The following is a 17,307-nucleotide window of genomic DNA, read 5'->3' as shown; positions in this document are numbered from 1 at the left end:
TGTTTGTTTTTGTTTTGTTTTTTCCTTTTTTTAGAGACAGGGTCTCGCTGTGTCACCAGGCTGGAGTGCAGTGGTGCGATCATAGTTTACCGCAACCTCAACCTCTTGGGCTCAAGTGATCCTCCTGCCTCAGCCTCTTGAGCAGTTAGGACTACTGTGTGCACCACCACACCAAGCTAATTTTTTTTTTTTTGAGACGAAGTCTTGCTCTTGTCCCCCGGGCTGGAGTGCAATGGCACAATCTCGGCCCACTGCAACCTCTACCTCCCGGGTTCAAGCGATTCTCCTGCCTTAGCCTCCCGAGTAGCTGGGATTACAGGCGTCCACCACCACGCCCGGCTAATTTTTTTGTTTTTAGTATACACGGGGTTTCACCATGTTGGCCAGGCTGGTCCCGAACTCCTGACCTCGTGATCCACCCGCCTCGGCATCCCAAAGTGCTGGGATTACAGGTGTGAGCCACCGCACCTGGCCACACCAAGCTAATTTTTAGATTTTTTGTAGATATGAGGTCTTGCTAAGTTGCCCAGGTTGGTCTCAAACTCCTGGGCTCAATGATCCTCCCGCCTCAGCCCCCCGTAGCGCGTAAGCCACCGTGCCCAGCCTAGTTCCTTGCTGTTGAAGGTCCTTGTGTCTGATGGAGTTGGCGTCTTGGACTCTGATCCTCTACAGCAAGAGTGGGCAGAAGGATGCAGCTGTGGTGCCTGGCCCTTCCCCAGTTGGCCTGGGGTGGTGCCCATTCTCCCCAATGCCAGGGCAAGCAAGGCCTGGCCTCTACAGTCTCAATGGCCTCCTTGCCCAACCCCTAGGCCTCTTTTGGGAAGTTGACCTAGGTGTCCTTGAGCTGGCAGTTGATACCGTGTGGCTCCAGTGCACTGGCCTGGGAGAGGCGGTGTGGTATGGTGGTAAAGAGCAGGCTCCAGAATAAACCCAAACCCACCTCCTTCCCCGTCACCTCCTTGAGTCCCACTTTCCTCATTCATAAAACTGAATGCCTGCCTTCGGGGCCTGTCACGATGTTTAATGAGAAAATGGACATCAGGTGCCTAGTCATGGGGGCTGGGAGCTGTAGCCCTGAAGATACGCCTGATGAAAGACGAAGAGGCTGTGCTGTGGGACAGAGTCTGAACCGATCCCAGAGGCTCCAGGGGCAGGAGTGGCCCAGAGACCTGCTCTGAGAATGGAAGCAGTGTCACGGGCCCCCTGTCAAGGAGAGAGTGTGACCAGGACAATGACTGGTGGGATGAGGTGTCCGGAGCCCTCTATGTCATCCCTAGGATTTCTTCCTCTTTGGCTCAGAGCTTACAGGGTTGTCTGCAGATCTCACGAGGATAGGTGGAGGAGGACCCCTAAGCTGACAGCCGGGTAGGGAAGGAGGGCCTGAGTGCTGAGTGCCTGGGCAGGTAGCCAGCTGCAGATCTGACCCCAGGAGAATGGGGCGAACTACCACGTAGCTGACACTTGACGGGGCGACAGCCATGAGTGTGTGTGTGTTTTGGGAGGGAGGTTGTTTGTTAAGTTGAGGTCAGGACAGAAGAAGGGAAGTGGAATTTGTAGTTTTAAGAGATATTATGTGGCCATCTTAAGATTGCAGCAGCAGGCCAGGTGCGGTGGCTCACGCCTGTAATCCCAGCACTTTGGGAGGCTGAGGCAGGCAGATCACTTGAGGTCAGGAGTTCAAGACCAGCCTGGCCAACATGGTGAAACCCCGTCTCTACTAAAATACAAAAATTAGCAGGGTGTAGTGGCGTATGTCTACAGCCCTAGCTACTTGAGGGGATGAGGCAGGAGGATCGCTTGAACCAGGGTGGTCAAGGCTGCATTGAGCCAAGATCGTGCCACTGCATTCCAGCCTGAGTGACAAAGTGAGACCCTGTCTAAAAAAAAAAAAAAAAAAATTACAGCAGAGCCTGCATCTGGGAATTATAGGCCGGGCCGTGATCTTCCAGATCATGCATGCGGATGTTTGAAATATACATGCCGTATGTTTTATAAATGTGTTTATTCATGCATACTGTACGTTTTTAATTACATGGAATCAACACAAGTTAGTTATTAAAGGTTTATAAAATATAGATTTGCCAGAGTAAGAAAAAAAAGAATCTGGGCCAGGCATGGTGGCTCACGCCTGTAATCCCAGCACTTTGAGAGATCCAAGGCAGGCAGATCACCTGAGGTCAGGAGTTTGAGACCAGCCCAGCCAACATGGTGAAACCCCGTCTGTACTAAAAATACTAAATTAGCCGGGTGTGGTGGTGCCTGCCTGTAATCCCAGCTGCTTGGGAGGCTGAGGCAGGAGAATCACTTGAGCCCGGTAGGCGGAGGTTGCAGTGAGCCGAGATCATGCCATTGCAGTCTAGCCTGTGCAACAAGAGCGAAACTCCATCTCAAAAAAAAACAAAAAACAAAAAACAAAAACAAAAAAACAAAAATCTGGCCGGGCACTGTGACTCTCGCCTGTAATCCTAGTACTCTGGGAGGCCAAGGCAAGAGGATCAATTGAGACCAACCTGGGCCATATAGGGAAACCTTGTATCTACAGAAAAACAGCAACACAAAAATTACCCAGGCGTGGTGGCACACGCCTCTAGTCCCAGCTGCTTGAGAGGCTGAGGCGAGAGGATCGCTTGAGTCCAGGAGGTTGAGGCTGCCGTGAGCCTATTATGGCATTGGACTCCAGTCTGGGTGACAGAGCCAGACCCTGTCTCCAAAAAAGAAAAAGAAAAAAACTCCATCTTCCACCTACCCCAGAACCACATCACCCAGTGGTTCCTAACCTGTTTCAGATTTTAAATCCCTTTGAAAACCTGCAGAAAAGCATGGACTCTCTCCAGAAAGAGGCTCTTTCATCCATAGACTCTGTTGGTGTGCAGGGAAGGACTGTTTAGGTCCAACCTCTAGCTTCTCTGTCGTATGAGATTCTGACTCTGAAACCAACCTCAAAGGGGCAAATCATTCTGACCCTGTGACACCTCTGTAAGAGACACTTGATAGCAACCTATTCAAGGTCTGTCTTGAACCTGTTTCTATTTTCTTTCTTGACCACCTCTTAAAGAAGACATTGCACAAGTTTGCCCCTGCCATTTAAATCCTTTGTCCTAAATTTACAGCCCCTTTCTGGGGCTTTCAGCAAGGATCAACTTTCCTGCATCATTGGGTGACTCTCCACTGTAGCATCGGCTCATTTCTGGGAGAGGACCATCCTTTGGGGCATGTGTAAGGCCCCTTTTGTGGGAAGGGCCTTGGCTTAGGCGTGTGGGGAAGCATGCCTGCGAGAGCTGGGTGTGAACCTTCTTTCCAGGTAGTCAGGAGAAACTTCTTTTTTTTATTTTTTCTTTTTGAGATGGAGTCTTGCTCTGTCGCCCAGGCTGGAGTGCAATGGCACGATCTTGGCTCACTGCAAGCTCTGCCTCCCAGGTTCAAGTGATTCTCCTGCCTCAGCCTCCTGAGTAGCTGGGATTACAGGCACACGCTACCACGCCTGGCTAATTTTTGTATTTTTAGTAGAGACGGGGTTTCACCGTGTTGGCCAGGCTGGTCTCGAACTCCTGACTTCAGGTGATCCGCCCACCTTGGCCTGCCAAAGTGCTGGGATTACAGGCGTGAGCCACCGCGCCCGGTCTGGGGGAAACTTCTATAGAGGATGAGAAGTCAGGGATGTTGACTTCTCATGCTGGGCCTCAGGTGCTTGAGACCAGTCAGGGTCTCCCTGTGAAATTGGCAAGAACTCACCCTTTGGCCAAGTAGGCTGAGCGCCCCACACCCACATCACCTGTTCACCTCTCAGTATTCTCCCAGGCCTTGGTTAGCCGCCCTTAGCCCATGTCCTCTTTCCCAGGCATGAGGAAGGCCCCTGATGTCAGCATCACAGAGCTCTCCCAGCCCTGCAGGTGGCCAGCCTTCCTGGAGACCACTCCTGGTGCCATTCCTTGGGCACCAGTGACTTTGCCTCTTCTCCTCCTCCTCTTCTTCCTCGTCATGTTTTAGCATAAGAAGCTTTATTGAGCTAGAATTCACATACCATACAATTCATTTAATGTGCACAATGCAATGGTTTTTTGTTGCTGCTGTTGTTATTGTTTTCGTTTTTATTTTTGAGATGGAGTTTCACTCTTGTTACACAGGCTGAAGTGCAGTGGCGTGATCTTGGCTCATTGCAACCTCTGCCTCCCGGGTTCAAGTGATCCTCCTGTTTCAGCCTCCTGAGTAGCTGGGATTACAGGCGCCCACCACCACGCCGGGCTACTTTATGTATTTTTAGTAGACATGGGGTTTCACCATGTTGGCCAGCCTGGTCTCGAACTCTTAACCTCAGGTGATCCACCCGCATTGGCCTCCCAAAGTGCTGGGATTACAGGCATGAGCCATCATGCCTTGCCTAATGGTTTTTATTTTTATTTTTAAATTTTTTGTAGAGATGGAGTCTTGCTATGTTGCCTAGGCTGGTTTCAAACTCCTGGTGTCAAGTGATCCTCCCACCTCGGCCTCCCAAAGTGCTAGGATTACAGGTGTCAGTCACTAAACCCCGCCTCAGTGGTTTTTAGTATATTCACAGTTATGCAACCAGCAGCATCATAAATTTTAAGCTGTGCATGGTAGCTCATGTCTGTAATCCAAGCACTTTGGGAGGCTGAGGCTGAACTCACTTGAGCCTGGAAGTTCAAGACCAGCCTGGGCAATATAGTGAGACCCTGTCTCTATTAAAAAAAAAAATTAAAACATTTTCATCACTCCAAAAAGAGATTTCACACCATTAGCAGTTACTCTCTACTTTTCTCCAATCTCTCAGCCTCTGGCAACCACTAATCTGCTGTCTCTATGGATTTGCCTGTTGTGGACATTTCATATAAATGGGATGATACGCTATGTGGTCTTTTGGGGTTGAGTTCGCACCTTAGCATATTGCCTTTAGAAACCTGTCTGCCTCATACCATTACAGAGGAGCTGTTGTTTGTACTGACCATTTAGTCCATCACAGGTATTGATGGAGCCTCTAAGCATGGAACAGTGCTGGCCCCACAGCAGGAACATGGCAGCCATGGGTGGCGTATTAGTTACCGATTGCTGTGTAACAAATCACGCCAACACTTGGCAGACTGAACAGCAAGCATTTATGATCCCATAGTTTCTGTCAATCAGGAATTCAGGAGCCGCTTCGTTGGGTGGTTCCGGTCCAGGGTCTCATGAGGCTGCCGTTGAGCTTTCAGTGGGGGCTGCAGGTGTCTGGGGCTGGAGGTACCTGCCACAGCGTGGTTGGCAGGCTCAGTGACTGGCTGGCTGTTGGCCAGATATCTCAGTTCCTCTTCATGTGGGCTTCTTCATAGGGTGGCTTGAGTGTCCTTATAGCATGGCCACTGGCTTACCCAGAGCAAGAGATGAGAGCGCTGAAGAGAGGGAGAGAGAGAGAGAGAGAAGAGCGGAGGGGAGAGGAGGTAAGGGGAGAGGAAGGGAGTGGAAGGGAGAGGAGAGAAGGGGAGGGGAGAGGAGAGAAGGGGAGGGGATGGGGAGGGGGTGCCTAAGCCCAAGACTGAAGCCCCAGTGATGTTTCATAACCTAATTTTTTCATTAATTAATTAATTAATTATAGAGATAGGGTCTCTGTTGCCCAGGCTGAAGTGCAGTGTCACAATCATAGCTCACTGCAGCCTCCAGCTCCTGGGCTCAAGCAACCCTCCAGCCTCAGCCTCTCAAGCAGCTGGGACTACAGGTATGCATCACCATGCCTGGCTGCTGCTGCTTTTTTTTTTTCTGAGACGGAGTCTCACTCTGTCACCCAGGCTGGAGTGCAGTGGTGCAATCTCGGCTCACTGCAACCTCCCCTTCCCGGGTTCAAGCGAGTAGCTGGGACTACAGGTGTGCGCCGCCACACCTGGCTATTTTTTGTATCTTTAGTAGAGATGGTTTCATCATGTTAGCCAGGCTGGCTTGAACTCCTGACCTCAGGCAATCTGCTCGCCTTGGCCTCCAAAAGTGCTGGGATTACAGGCGTGAGCTACCGCACCTGGCCCGGATTCTTTTATAATCTAATGTTGAAGGTGTTATCCCATCACTGTGCCATATTCTTTAGGTCACGTTGACTGTGAATGTGGGTGGGGGCTACACAACGGTGTGAATCTCAGGACTGAAGTAACTGAATGTAGTTTCATACGGAGAATGATCCAGCTTGTTCTGGAAGGGACTGCAGTCTGCCCGGGACTTAGCTTTGGAGGAGAATGAGCCAGCTTGTTCTGGAGGGGATTTCAGTCTGCCCAGGACTTAGCTTTGGACCAGCTATGAGTTCTCTGTGATGAAATCTCAGCTTTTCCCAACTGCAGCTTCAACCTCCTGGGTTCAAGCGATCCTGCTGCCTCAGCTTCCTGAGTAGCTGGGACTACCACCACGCCTGGCTAATTTTTGTATTTTTTGTAGAAATAGGGTTTTGCCACGTTGGCCAGGCTGGTCTCCAACTCCTGAGCTCAAGCGATCTGCCTGCCTTGGCCTACCGAAGTGCTGGGATTACAGACATGAGCCACCACACCTAGCCAAGGCTACGTTTTTATTTTTTATTTTATTATTATTATTATTTGAGACAGAGTTTCTCTCTTGTTGCCCAGGCTGGAGTGCAGTGGCGCCATCTCGGCTCACCACAACCTCCGCCTCCGGGGTTTTCCTGTCTCAGCCTCCTGAGTAGCTGGGATTACAGGCATGCCACTATGCCTGGCTAATTTTTGGTATTTTTAGGAGAGATGAGGTTTAACCATGTTGGCCAGGCTGGTCTCGAACTTCTGACCTCAGGTGATCTGCCCACCTCGGCCTCCCAAAGTGCCAGGATTACAGGCGTGAGCCACCACGTCTGGCCTGGGTATTTATTTATTTATTTCGAGACAGAGTCTCCCTGTCTCACTCTGTCGTCCAGGCTGGAGTGCAGTGGCACAATCTCAGCTCACTGCCATCTCTGTCTCCCAGGTTCAAGCGATTTTCCTGCCTCAGCTTCCCGAGTAGCTGGGATTACAGGTGCACACCACCACAACCGGCTAATTTTTGTATTTTTAGTAGAGACAGGGTTTCACCATGTTGGCCAGGCTGGTCTTGAACTCCTGACCTCAGGTGATCCACCCTCCTTGGCCTCTCAAAGTGCTGTGATTACAGTCATGAGCCACCACTGGGGTTTTAAATGTGTAACAATGTATGTCCCTTTTAGTGGGAACTGACCCTGTCCCTCAGGGACACTCTCATGGGCCACTGAGGAAAGGAGATGTCTCTGCTGACTTGTTAAATGGTGTAACCTATCATAGGGGTGACCCAGAGCCATGGTGGGACGTGTCAAACGCTTTCCCCACTGGGATTGGCTGGGATTGGGCCCTGGACTTTTTTTTTTTTTTTTTTTTGGCTGGTCTCGCTAAGATGGCACCACTGCACGCCAGCCTGGGTGACAAAGGGAGACATTGTCTCAGAAAAAAAACCAAAAAACCAAAACAGGCCGGGCATGGTGGCTCACGCCTGTAATCCCAGCACTTTGGGAGGCCGAGGTGGGCGGATCATGAGGTCAGGAGATTGAGACCATCCTGGCTAACACAGTGAAACCCCGTCTCTACTAAAAATACAAAAAATTAGCCGGGCGTGGTGGTGGGTGCCTGCAGTCCCAGCTACTCGGGAGGCTGAGGCAGGAGAATGGCATGAACTGGGGAGGCAGAGCTTGCAGTGAGCTGAGATGGCGCCACTGCACTCCAGCCTGGGCGACAGAGTGAGACTCTGTTTCAAAAAAAAATAAAATAAAAAAAATAAACAACAACAAAAAAACGAGCCTTGTGCCTTATAGCAGTGGGACAACTTGGTGTTAGAAGCAGTTATAGTGGTGGTTCCAGGTGGGTTCTGATTCCTGCTCTGTCACTTCCTCCACAGCTTCGGCGTCAGTTTCCTCATGAAGATGACTATTGTAACTATTTAGTGGGGTTGTTTTGAGGATTTTGTGAGATCTTCAGAGTTCTAGGGATCTCTTGCTACATAACAACCTGCCCCAAGCTCAGCGGTATAAAGCAACACTGTGATGCTCACGGTCCCAGGGGCCAGGAATTCCGACAGAGCTCAGCAGGACGGCCTGGCTCTGCTCCCATGATATCTGGAGTCAGCTGGGAAGACTCTCAAGGGGTTGGTAACAACTTGAACAGGTGGGGTCTGGAATCATCTGGAAGTTTCTTCACTTATGTCTGGTACCTGGGTGGGATGACGAAGGTTGGGCTCAGGTGGGACTGTCAACTTGAGTGCCTTCACGTGGTTTCTCCTTCTGGCTTGCTTGGGCTGTGTCACTGCGTGGCAGCGTCAGGGTAGTCAGACCTCTAACTTAATGCTCAGAATTCCAAGAGCCAGCATTCTAACCAAGGAGGAAGCGGCATGGCTTCTTATGGCCTCACCTCTCAAGTCACTTAGCATCTCTGCTGCTATACTCTCTTGGCAGTCACAAGTCCACTCAGATTTAAGAGGAGGGGACACAGAGGCCATCTCTCAACGGGAGGAGTCCCTGCAACCATGAGCCACACATGCTTTTTGGCTGATACTTGAAAGAATGAGCAATGCAGGCCGGGCGCGGTGGCTCACACCTGTAATCCCAGCACTTTGGGAGGCCAAGGAGGGTGGATCACCTGGGGTCAGGAGTTTGAGACTAGTCTGGCCAACATGATGAAACTCCGTCTGTACGGAAAATACAAAAATTAGCCGGGCATGGTGGCAGGCCTCTGTAATCCCAGCTACTTGGGAGGCTGAGACAGGAGAATCGCTTGAACCCAAGAGGCCGAGGTTGCAGTGAGCTGAGATGGTGCCACTGCACTCCAGCTTGAGTGAAAGAGAGAGACTCCATCTCAAAAAAAAAAAAAAAAAAAAAAAAAAGAAAGAGCAATGCAGTCGGGTGTGATGGCTCACGTCTGTAATCCCAACACTTTGTGAGGCCGAGGCAGGCAGATGCCTTGAGCCTAGGAGTTTGAGACCAGCCTGGACAACATAGCAAGACTTCATCGCTACAAAAATTAAAAATTAGTTGGGCATGGTGGCACACACCTCAGCTACTCGGGAGGCTGAGGTGGGTGGATCACCTGAGTCCACAAGGTCAAGCACCTGTGATCGCGCCACTGCACTCCAGCCTGGGCCACAGTGTGAGACCCTGTCAAAAAAAGAAAGAAAGAAAAAAGAAAAAAAGAATGAGCAATGCAAACCCAAGCTTTTTTTTTTTTCTCTCTCTCTCTGCTTATATCCCCAACCCCTCAACTCCTGCCCCAGGTCACAAACTCAGGAAGCCTCAATTAAGACAGACTTTTAGTCTAAGCTTGGAGAATTGAGGAAGGAAAGAAGGAAGTGCCAGATGCTAATTAACTTTGCTTTTAACTACAGATGAGCCACTTTTTGAGTTACCCGGGGGTAAGAGTCTCAAAGATAAATGAAAATATGTAAGGATGGTAGGAGAGCAGGGGCCTTTTATAATTAGGTCCCTCATTCTTGTGCTTTGAGAATAAAAATATCAAGGGTGGAATATGTGAGTAAATATGGAAACTCCTTTGAGGATTTTTTTGGAGCCTTCCTGTTTATTCTAACAGAATTAAAAACAAACATGTAACTGGTTTTTTTGTTTGTTTGTTTTTGGTTGTTGTCTTTAGTTGCTTTTTTTTTGTTATACTTAATTTTTTTATTTTTTGAGACGGAGTCTCGCTCTGTTGCCCAGGCTGGAGTGCAGTGGCTCGATCTGGGCTCACTGAAACCTCCGCCTCCCAGGTTCAAGCGATTCTCGTGTCTCAGCCTTCTGAGTAGCTGGGATCACAGGCATGCACCACCACGCCTGGCTAATTCTTGTATTTTTAGTAGAGACGGGGTTTCACCATGTTGGCCAGGCCAGTCTCGAACTCCTGACCTCAGGTGATCCGCCCTCCTCAGCCTCCCAAAGTGCTGGGATTACAGGCGTGAGCCACTGCGCCCGGCGGTTATACTTAAAATTTTTTTAAAGAGATGAGTATCTCACTGTGTTGTCCAGGCTCGAGTGCAGTGACTATTGACAGGTGCTATCAATAGCACACTGCAGCCTCAAACTCAAGCGATCCTCCTGCCTCAGCCTGTGAGTAGCTGCAACTACAGGTGCCCTCAGTGGTGCCTGGCTTTGCATCTGATTTTTTTCTGACTTTAGCCTTCCTGATCTTGTCCCCACTCAGCAGTGGTATCTTATCTGACCACACCTAGAAATGCTGAATGCCAATTTGAGTTAGAAAGAGAATAGCAGAATTCCAGCTAGGTTGGAGGCTGGGATATTGGTGAGCATTTGGGAGAAGCTGAGATTTCATCACAGCAAAAGTGTGATGAAATCACACATCACAAAATGTCAGGAGAGAGAGAAGTGACTGATGCAGCAAATACTCTTCCGTCTTCTAGGGCTCCTTGAAGGGAACAAGGGCTCCAATGAGCGGGAGCAGAGGCTCATTTGGTTTCCTGCCTTGTGTTTTGGGATTTAACAAGAGGATTGGCCCTTTTAGTAGCAAGTAGAGGGGCAGGAATCTAATTTCTTGGCTCCATCATAGCTCACTGCAGACTTCTGGGTCAAGCAATCCTTCTCCCTCGGCCTCCTAACTAGCTAGGACTACAGGCAAATGCCACCATGCCAGGCTAATTTTTTTTTTTTTTTTAGTAGAGACGAGGTCTCGCTGTTTTGCCCAGGTTGTTCTTAAACTCCTGGCTTTAAATGATCCTCCCACCTCAGCCTCCCAAAGTGCTGAGATTACAGGTGTGAGCCACCATGCCTGCCTTAATTTACTCTGATTTTTCTTTTATTTTTAAAATAGAGATGGGGGGGTCTCACTATGTGGCCCAGGCTGGTCTTGAACTCCTGGGCTCAAGTGATCCTCCTGCCCTGGCCTCCCAAAGTGCTGGGACTACAGGCGTGAGCCACTGTGCCAGGTCTACTCTGATATTTAACAGTGGTAAAATTCATTTATCCACTAAATGACTTTATTTATACTCTCACTTAATTTCAGAAAGGACTGAAGGTACCTGAGCTGTGAACAAAGAATCAGAGACTGGTTTTTCCTCCATCTCTGCCACTAACTAGTTGTGCGACCTGGGGCAAGTCACTTGGTCTCCTTGTGTCTGTTATCCATGTGTGAGAGCCAATACTTAATATGAGTGCCAGGCCCTGTTCTAGAGATTTTCCATGCATCTGTATTCACTCCTTTAATTCTTCTCTAAACAATTTATTAAGGTCTCTCTCTTTTTAGAATTTGTCAGGGCAGTTCCAGTTCATCGTGGCAATACAGGAAAGTGACTTTTGGGGGCTTTTGCCATTTCAAAGAATCTTGGATTTTTCTCTGGGCTCCAGAGACACCCGTGCCTGACACACCCAATTTGAACCCCCAGCGGATCATTGGGTTCCATTGCTGATGGGGACCTTGGGTTTGAGCTTGACTTTGCCTCCATCCATGCTGGAGATAAACGGAAGTCTTCGCGCAGGGGGACGATTGCAGGACGGGGCCGCTAGGGAGGAGGGCTCCCACACGTGGGGAATGGGGGTGGAGGAACCGCTGAAGCTCGTCTGCCCTTCGGAAAATCTCGTTGGTATCCTAGCCCCGGGATCATTGTACTTACCAGGCTGGGGGCTCTGCACCCAGAACTCCTCCCAGCCTCTGTCTGCCCGTCCAAGGTCCGGCGTGACTTCCGGTGGCTGATTTCTCATCTTGGGGAAATCCCCGCCCTGGGGGGGGTCCGGTGTGGCCTGCAGGAGGCCTGACTCACCCTTCGGCTGAGTCAGGGGGTCCCAGCTGCCCTCGGATGTCTGCTGCACCGCTCCCCTCCCTCAGGCGGGGGACGGGAGGAGGGAGGGAGAGATGGGAGGGCGTGGGGGCGGGGCCGGGGGCGGTCTCCAGCCCTCGGCCCGGGCTCCGCCCTCTCCCGGGATCTGCAAAAGCACAGCCAGGGTGCGGGCGGGTGAGTGCCCACCTGGTGCAGGGTGTGAAGAGCGAGAGCGCGTGTATGAGCACGAGCGTCTGTGGTCGCTGTGTGTCGGTTTACATGATTGCGCCTGTGTCTGTGTGTGCGCATCTGCATGCAAGCGTGTTTTTGAGTGAATGTCTGTGTGTGACTTCTAGGGACGGCCAGGGAAGAGGGGTGTCCCCTCCCACCCTGGCCCCCCTCTCTTCTCTCTCCTCCTTGGGGTGCTCTGGGCATCTGGGACCCCTGGCAGGGCTGCCGGGTGCTGGGAGGACGCAGAGGCCGCCGAGGGCGGAGGGAAGCGTCAGGCCAGGCTGCGCGCGCCCTGGCAGGGGAGCTCCGAGTCCCGGCCGCCTGGTCCTTTCATTCTGGGCTTCTTCGAGATTCTCGGGGGCTTCCAGCCGGCAGTGTTTTCTCCTTGCCGTCTTCGCAGGCACGAGGAAGGCTCCTGGAGCTCATTTGCCTGGGATGGGCGGGCCCTGCCTTGACCTCACGTGCAGCAATTAGGACCACCAAGGAGTGTTCTTCAAACCACCTTCTCCCACCCCGCGGGACACGCCAGGGCTGATTCGGGTGCTCGCACCCCGCTTCCTCCTCTGCGTTCCCCTGTAGCAAAGGTTTGTCTTGGGCTGTGGACCCGAAAGAATATTCTAAGGGGAGATCGGCTCTTGCAGAGCAAGAAGGGTATGGGTTCAGCACCAAACTAAACTGGTGCCAGCGCTAGCTCGGCCCAAGAGGCTGTGCAGACTGTGTTTGTGTGAGTGCGTGAGGGTGAGTCCCTGCCCGCCTAGCTTCGGCTTCCCCACTTACAACCAAGGGAGAACAACATCTATCTTACAGTGTAGACGCCTGGATAAAAACTGGAGCGCCTGGCCGAGCACTTTGGGAGGCTGACGCGGTAGGATGGCTTGAGCCCAGGAGTTCGAGACCAGCGTAGGCAACATAGTTAGACCCCCCCGCCTCTACAAAAAATTTTAAAAAATTAGCTGGGTGAGGTGGTGCGCACTTGTGGTCTCAGCTACATGGGAGGCTGGGGTGAGAGGATCGATTGAGCCAGAGAGGTAGAGGCTACAGTGAGCTATGATCGCACCACTGCACCCCAGCTAGGGCAACAGAGCAAGACCCTGTCTCAAAAACAAAAACACTGGAGCGCCCAGAGGTTTTTTTAAGTGCGGGACAAGGATTGTCTCTGTATTGTTACTGCACGCACACCGCCCGTTGTAATGGATAGATGCATTAGTGAAAGTGCTAGGGTACGCTCATTTATTTTCTAGATCTCACATATAAGGGAACCCCCGATGGAAAGGCCCATCAGCTGGGGAACAGCCAGCAGGCTGGATTTGAGCCCAGAGCCCAGACTGGCCAATTACTCGAGTGAGCCTGGCTCCGGCTCTGTGACCTGGGTCCAGTACCCCGCCCTTTCTGCGGATGCCTTGCAAAGTGGGGAGCGGAAAGCAGTTTGGTGGACGACCAGCCCTCCCTTGCTTTGCAGGTGGCGCTTTCTATTTATTGGTTGTAAGGCGAAACCTAGGCCAGAGCCAGCGTGCGCCCGCCGTCGGGGTCCCGCGGCTGCTCTGGGGCTCAGGGCGCGAACCCCAAGGGCCCCGCCTGGCAGCGTCCTGGGCCTCCGGGCGAGAACAGCGAGGGTCGGAGAGGATTTGCAGCGTCCACTCCGCTCTCCGCCGCCCGTGTGAGCTCGGGCGCTTCTCCCGGCTGGGGGTGTGAGAATTTGCGGACGGTGCCCGCGCCGCGGCCGGCCCCGGCCCCGCCCCAGCCCCGAGGACGCCCCGCCCCCAGCCGGCGCCCCGCCCCGCCTGCCCGTAGTTCCAGCCCCGCCCCGGGCCGCGCCCCTCCGCCGAGCCCCGCTCGCCTGCACCTCGCGCGGCGGGCCTGCCCTCCGGCCCCCGCCGGCCCCGCGCCGCTGCCCGGAGGCTGGCGTCTTCCCGTCATTCCGGGACCCGCCCGCTGTGTCCCCTGGGCAACTGTCTCCAGGGAGATCGGGCCCCGCCCCCGGCACCGACACCCGGTACGGAGCCCACCTGTGCGGGCGTCTGCGGGGTCCCCGTGCCCCGCCCCCAGCCCCGCCGGGCGTCCCACCCCGCCCAGCCCCGGGCTTTGTCCGCCTGGGGCGGGGTGGGCAGGGTCGGTGGAGGCGATCGGGGGTCCGGGGCCGTGGGGGCTGGGGGGGCCGAGGCAGGGGGTTGCGCTCGCGGTGGGATTCTCAGCTATGGGCCGCGCGACGCTCTCTTCTCCTAATCTGGTTGCTTCCTTTTGTGCCCCCCGGGGGTCGGGAATCCCAGGTTTCTCGGCTGCCGCCCTTGATGGGATCCGTGAGGCCTCCAGCGGGCTTCGCACGAGGACGCGCCTGTTCGGGGCAGGCTGTTTACTTGTCGGGGACCCAGCAGTGGCTGTGCGCGTCCTCCCCTCCCCCTGCCCCCGATTCGGGACCGAGCCTCCTGCGCTCTGTCCCTCCCGAGCTGTGCCCTTGAGCCCAAGGGGGCTAGAGGTGGCAGACCCAGATCCTGAGGTCCTGCGGCTTCCTCCCCAGGGGAGCGCCTTCTCCCTGGCCGCCCTCTTGTGGATTTTGTCCTGGCTCCTTATTTCCTGACCCGAATTCCTGAGGATGATTTCTCTCCCTCTCTTCCTTCTCGGCTCCCTCTGCTTTTGGCTTTGTCTTTCCTGTTTTGAAAGGGCTTTCCTTATGATCCTGTCTCATTTCCCTGTGCCAGAGCTACTATAATTTGTCGTGGTAACGGGTATTGGCCAGTCACTTAATTGGTCAGCAATGGAAGGGATTTCTTCCTTAGCCTTTGGTGCTGACCTCCTGTTTCTCTGGTGGCAGTGCCTTGCGAAGTGCTTGCCACTGTCCCCTGGATTTCGAGGGAAGGGAGCATCCGAGCCCGCATGCCTGGGCTCCCGCAGCAGGGTCCCTGGAGCATCTTTGCAGGGATGGAGGCCGCAGGGAGGACTCCAGCTTGGTCCTTGGGAAATGTGTTCCGGCAACACATGCCTTTTCCAGCGGGTTCCTAGGGCTCCGCTATTTGACTCATGGAGAAGCCGGTGGTTTTGGTTTTGTGCTAAATCTAAGCCCACCTAGTGGGCTCTGGGCTGAAGTCTCCCAGCTGTGGAGGTAGCTATGCCCAGGGCCTGGGGTTGGGAGAAGGGGTTGGGTCTTTAGAACTGGGCTGGAGCTCTAGTGTCTTTTTTCCCTCTTTGGGGTTCTGTTATTTCCTGGAGTGGCTGAGGTGGGGGAAGAAGCACCACAGATGCAAGGAGTGGGCGGCCCCTCCCCTCACACTCTTCCTTTTTATCTCCAGCCCAATAGGGCATGGATTTTCCTTTAGACCTGGGCCTTGAAAACAGATCCACATGGGGAATAAAGATTTCAAGTTCACCAACCTGCTTTTTGCATCCATCGAATGGAACTCGAACCCAGGCTTGGCTCAGATCAATTACTTTGCTTTCAAAAAACCAAACAAAACCAACAAACAGCTCTAAAAACGATCTGAGTCATCTGAGTGCACATTCCTGCTCCAGGCACTGGAAATGCTCCTGTGGTTGGTTTCAGTACCACCAAAGGGAGCTGGGGGTGGCATTGACGCAGATGGCAAGAAAGGCCGATCAAGTGGAATGTGATTGGTTTGCAAAAAGGAGAGACCTAGATGAAGCAGTTGATTTTGAGCTAACGTCCTGTAAGAGAATGCACAGGTTTCTGAAATTCTCTCTTGTTAAAATAGTTTTCTTTCTTTCTTTCTTTCTTTTCCCCAACAGATAAGGAGTCAGGCCAGGGCGGGATGACACTCATTGATTCTAAAGCATCTTTAATCTGCCAGGCGGAGGGGGCTTTCCTGGTCTTTCTTGGACTATTCCAGAGAGGTAGGTTGGGGGAACGGGCCAAGTGTGTGGGGGAAGGGAAAGGAGATGTTATTTTGTAGATAGGTTAAGAATGTGAACAAACCCATCCTCCCCGACTCTCCAGCCAAAGGAAGACTTCTCTGTAGGACTAGCACGCCCAGAGGAAGAGAGTGACCCAAATTGGTGCTAGGAGCGAATGAATGGGGAAGTGAACTAGACCGCAGCCATTCCCAGGAGAGAGATGCTGCTGCCTGGGAAAAGAAGGAATGGCTTTGCTTTGAGGAGTCCTGGAGCCCATTACTAAGCTGCAGCATTTGGTATTTGACTCACACTGGCCACGGTAGCGTTGGACTGGCCTGAATGGGGAGAGAAATGTTAAAAGTTTTCTGGAGGAAATGGATTGAACTTTTATAATTCAGTATTGCTTCTCAAGGAGTCCCTAGGTGGGGCCGTTCTGTGTCTTCAGAGAGCTGGCAGTCACTGTCTCAGTAAGGGGATGCTCTTTGGAGTTTCTAGGACATTAGCTTAGAAGATGAGTGCAGTCCTTTCATGGGGCAAATGAGGACACTGAGGCCAGAGACCAACACTGGCTGGACGTTGGCTACGCACACCCATCTGGGGGCCTGGAATAGCTGGGTCTGGCTTGGGAGCTCCATGACTGCGAGAACTGCTGGTCCCCTTGCAAGCTCTCTGGGTGCATCACGTATTCTATGTGTACCCAGAATTCCACTGGAGCTGCTGCTGTCATTTCAGGATGGAAAGGGGCAGGGGGTTAGAGTGAGGTGGCGTCCTTAAAGGCTTTTTCCCCAACCTCAGCCTCATTTTCTCTAGATCTTCACTGGTACTTTCCAAACTTGTTTGATGATTGCAGATCTCTTTTTAAAAATCAAAATATAGGCCGGGTGCCGTGGCTCACGCCTGTAATCCCAGCACTTTGGGAGGCCAAGCTGGGCAAATCACGAGGTCAGGAGTTGGAGACCAGCCTGGCCAACCAACACGGTGAAACCCTGTCTCTACTAAAAATACAAAAAATTAGCTGGGTGCGGTGGTGGGCACCTGTAATACCAGCTACTCGGGAGGCTGAGGCAGGAGAATCACTTGAACCCAGGAGGCAGAGGTTGCAGTGAGCTGAGATCACACCACTGCACTTCAGCCTGGGTGACAGAGTGAGACTCCATCTCAAAAAAATAAATAAATAAAATAACTCAAAATATAAAGCAGAATTTTAATTTATAAACCAGATCAAAACAGAGAGCCACTGTAAGAGAAACTAGCCCAGAACTTCTGCTCAGCACCCTGTCCCACTCCCACCTACCTCTGAAGGCCTGGGGTGCTTCTTTGGAACCCCAGTGCTCCCCTCCACATAAGCAAAAGCCATAGATCATGTAGACCCCTGTTGGAGGATTAGAATTTCTTCCACGCATCTATTTACACTGACTTGATCTTTGTCTCAGAAAATGCCTTTTAATAATATTTTTAATCCTCATGCTTCTTTATTTATAAAAATAGGAAATTAAT

The 17,307-nt window shown here is 52.2% G+C and overlaps 1 protein-coding gene and 1 long non-coding RNA gene across 11 annotated transcripts in view; one reads left to right on the top strand and one right to left on the bottom strand.

Moving 5' to 3' along the window:
- The window catches only part of PIK3CD (phosphatidylinositol-4,5-bisphosphate 3-kinase catalytic subunit delta), a 75,446-nt gene that overhangs the window by 22,774 nt on the left and 35,365 nt on the right, over positions 1–17,307 (top strand). For 3 of the 10 annotated variants that reach the window (XM_063715194.1, XM_063715193.1, XM_024253286.3), the window contains exon 2: positions 15,706–15,810. The gene's annotated coding sequence lies outside the window, so the exon portion shown is untranslated. Of the gene's footprint in view, positions 1–11,910; positions 11,932–12,367; positions 12,552–13,763; positions 13,961–15,705; positions 15,811–17,307 lie in introns of those variants that run through there. The other 7 variants (XM_054556686.2, XM_024253309.3, XM_024253292.3 and 4 more) reach the window with 7 other exon arrangements.
- On the bottom strand, positions 5,095–12,382 carry LOC112135157 (uncharacterized). Its single transcript, XR_008525786.2, has 3 exons — positions 11,593–12,382; positions 9,031–9,133; positions 5,095–5,384 (listed from the first exon to the last, which is right to left on the bottom strand). It is a non-coding gene; the product is annotated as an uncharacterized LOC112135157 (long non-coding RNA).

This window comes from Pongo abelii, chromosome 1 (assembly GCF_028885655.2).
Source record: "Pongo abelii isolate AG06213 chromosome 1, NHGRI_mPonAbe1-v2.0_pri, whole genome shotgun sequence".
NCBI lineage: Eukaryota > Metazoa > Chordata > Mammalia > Primates > Hominidae > Pongo > Pongo abelii.
This window is presented reverse-complemented; position numbering and strand designations above follow the sequence as displayed.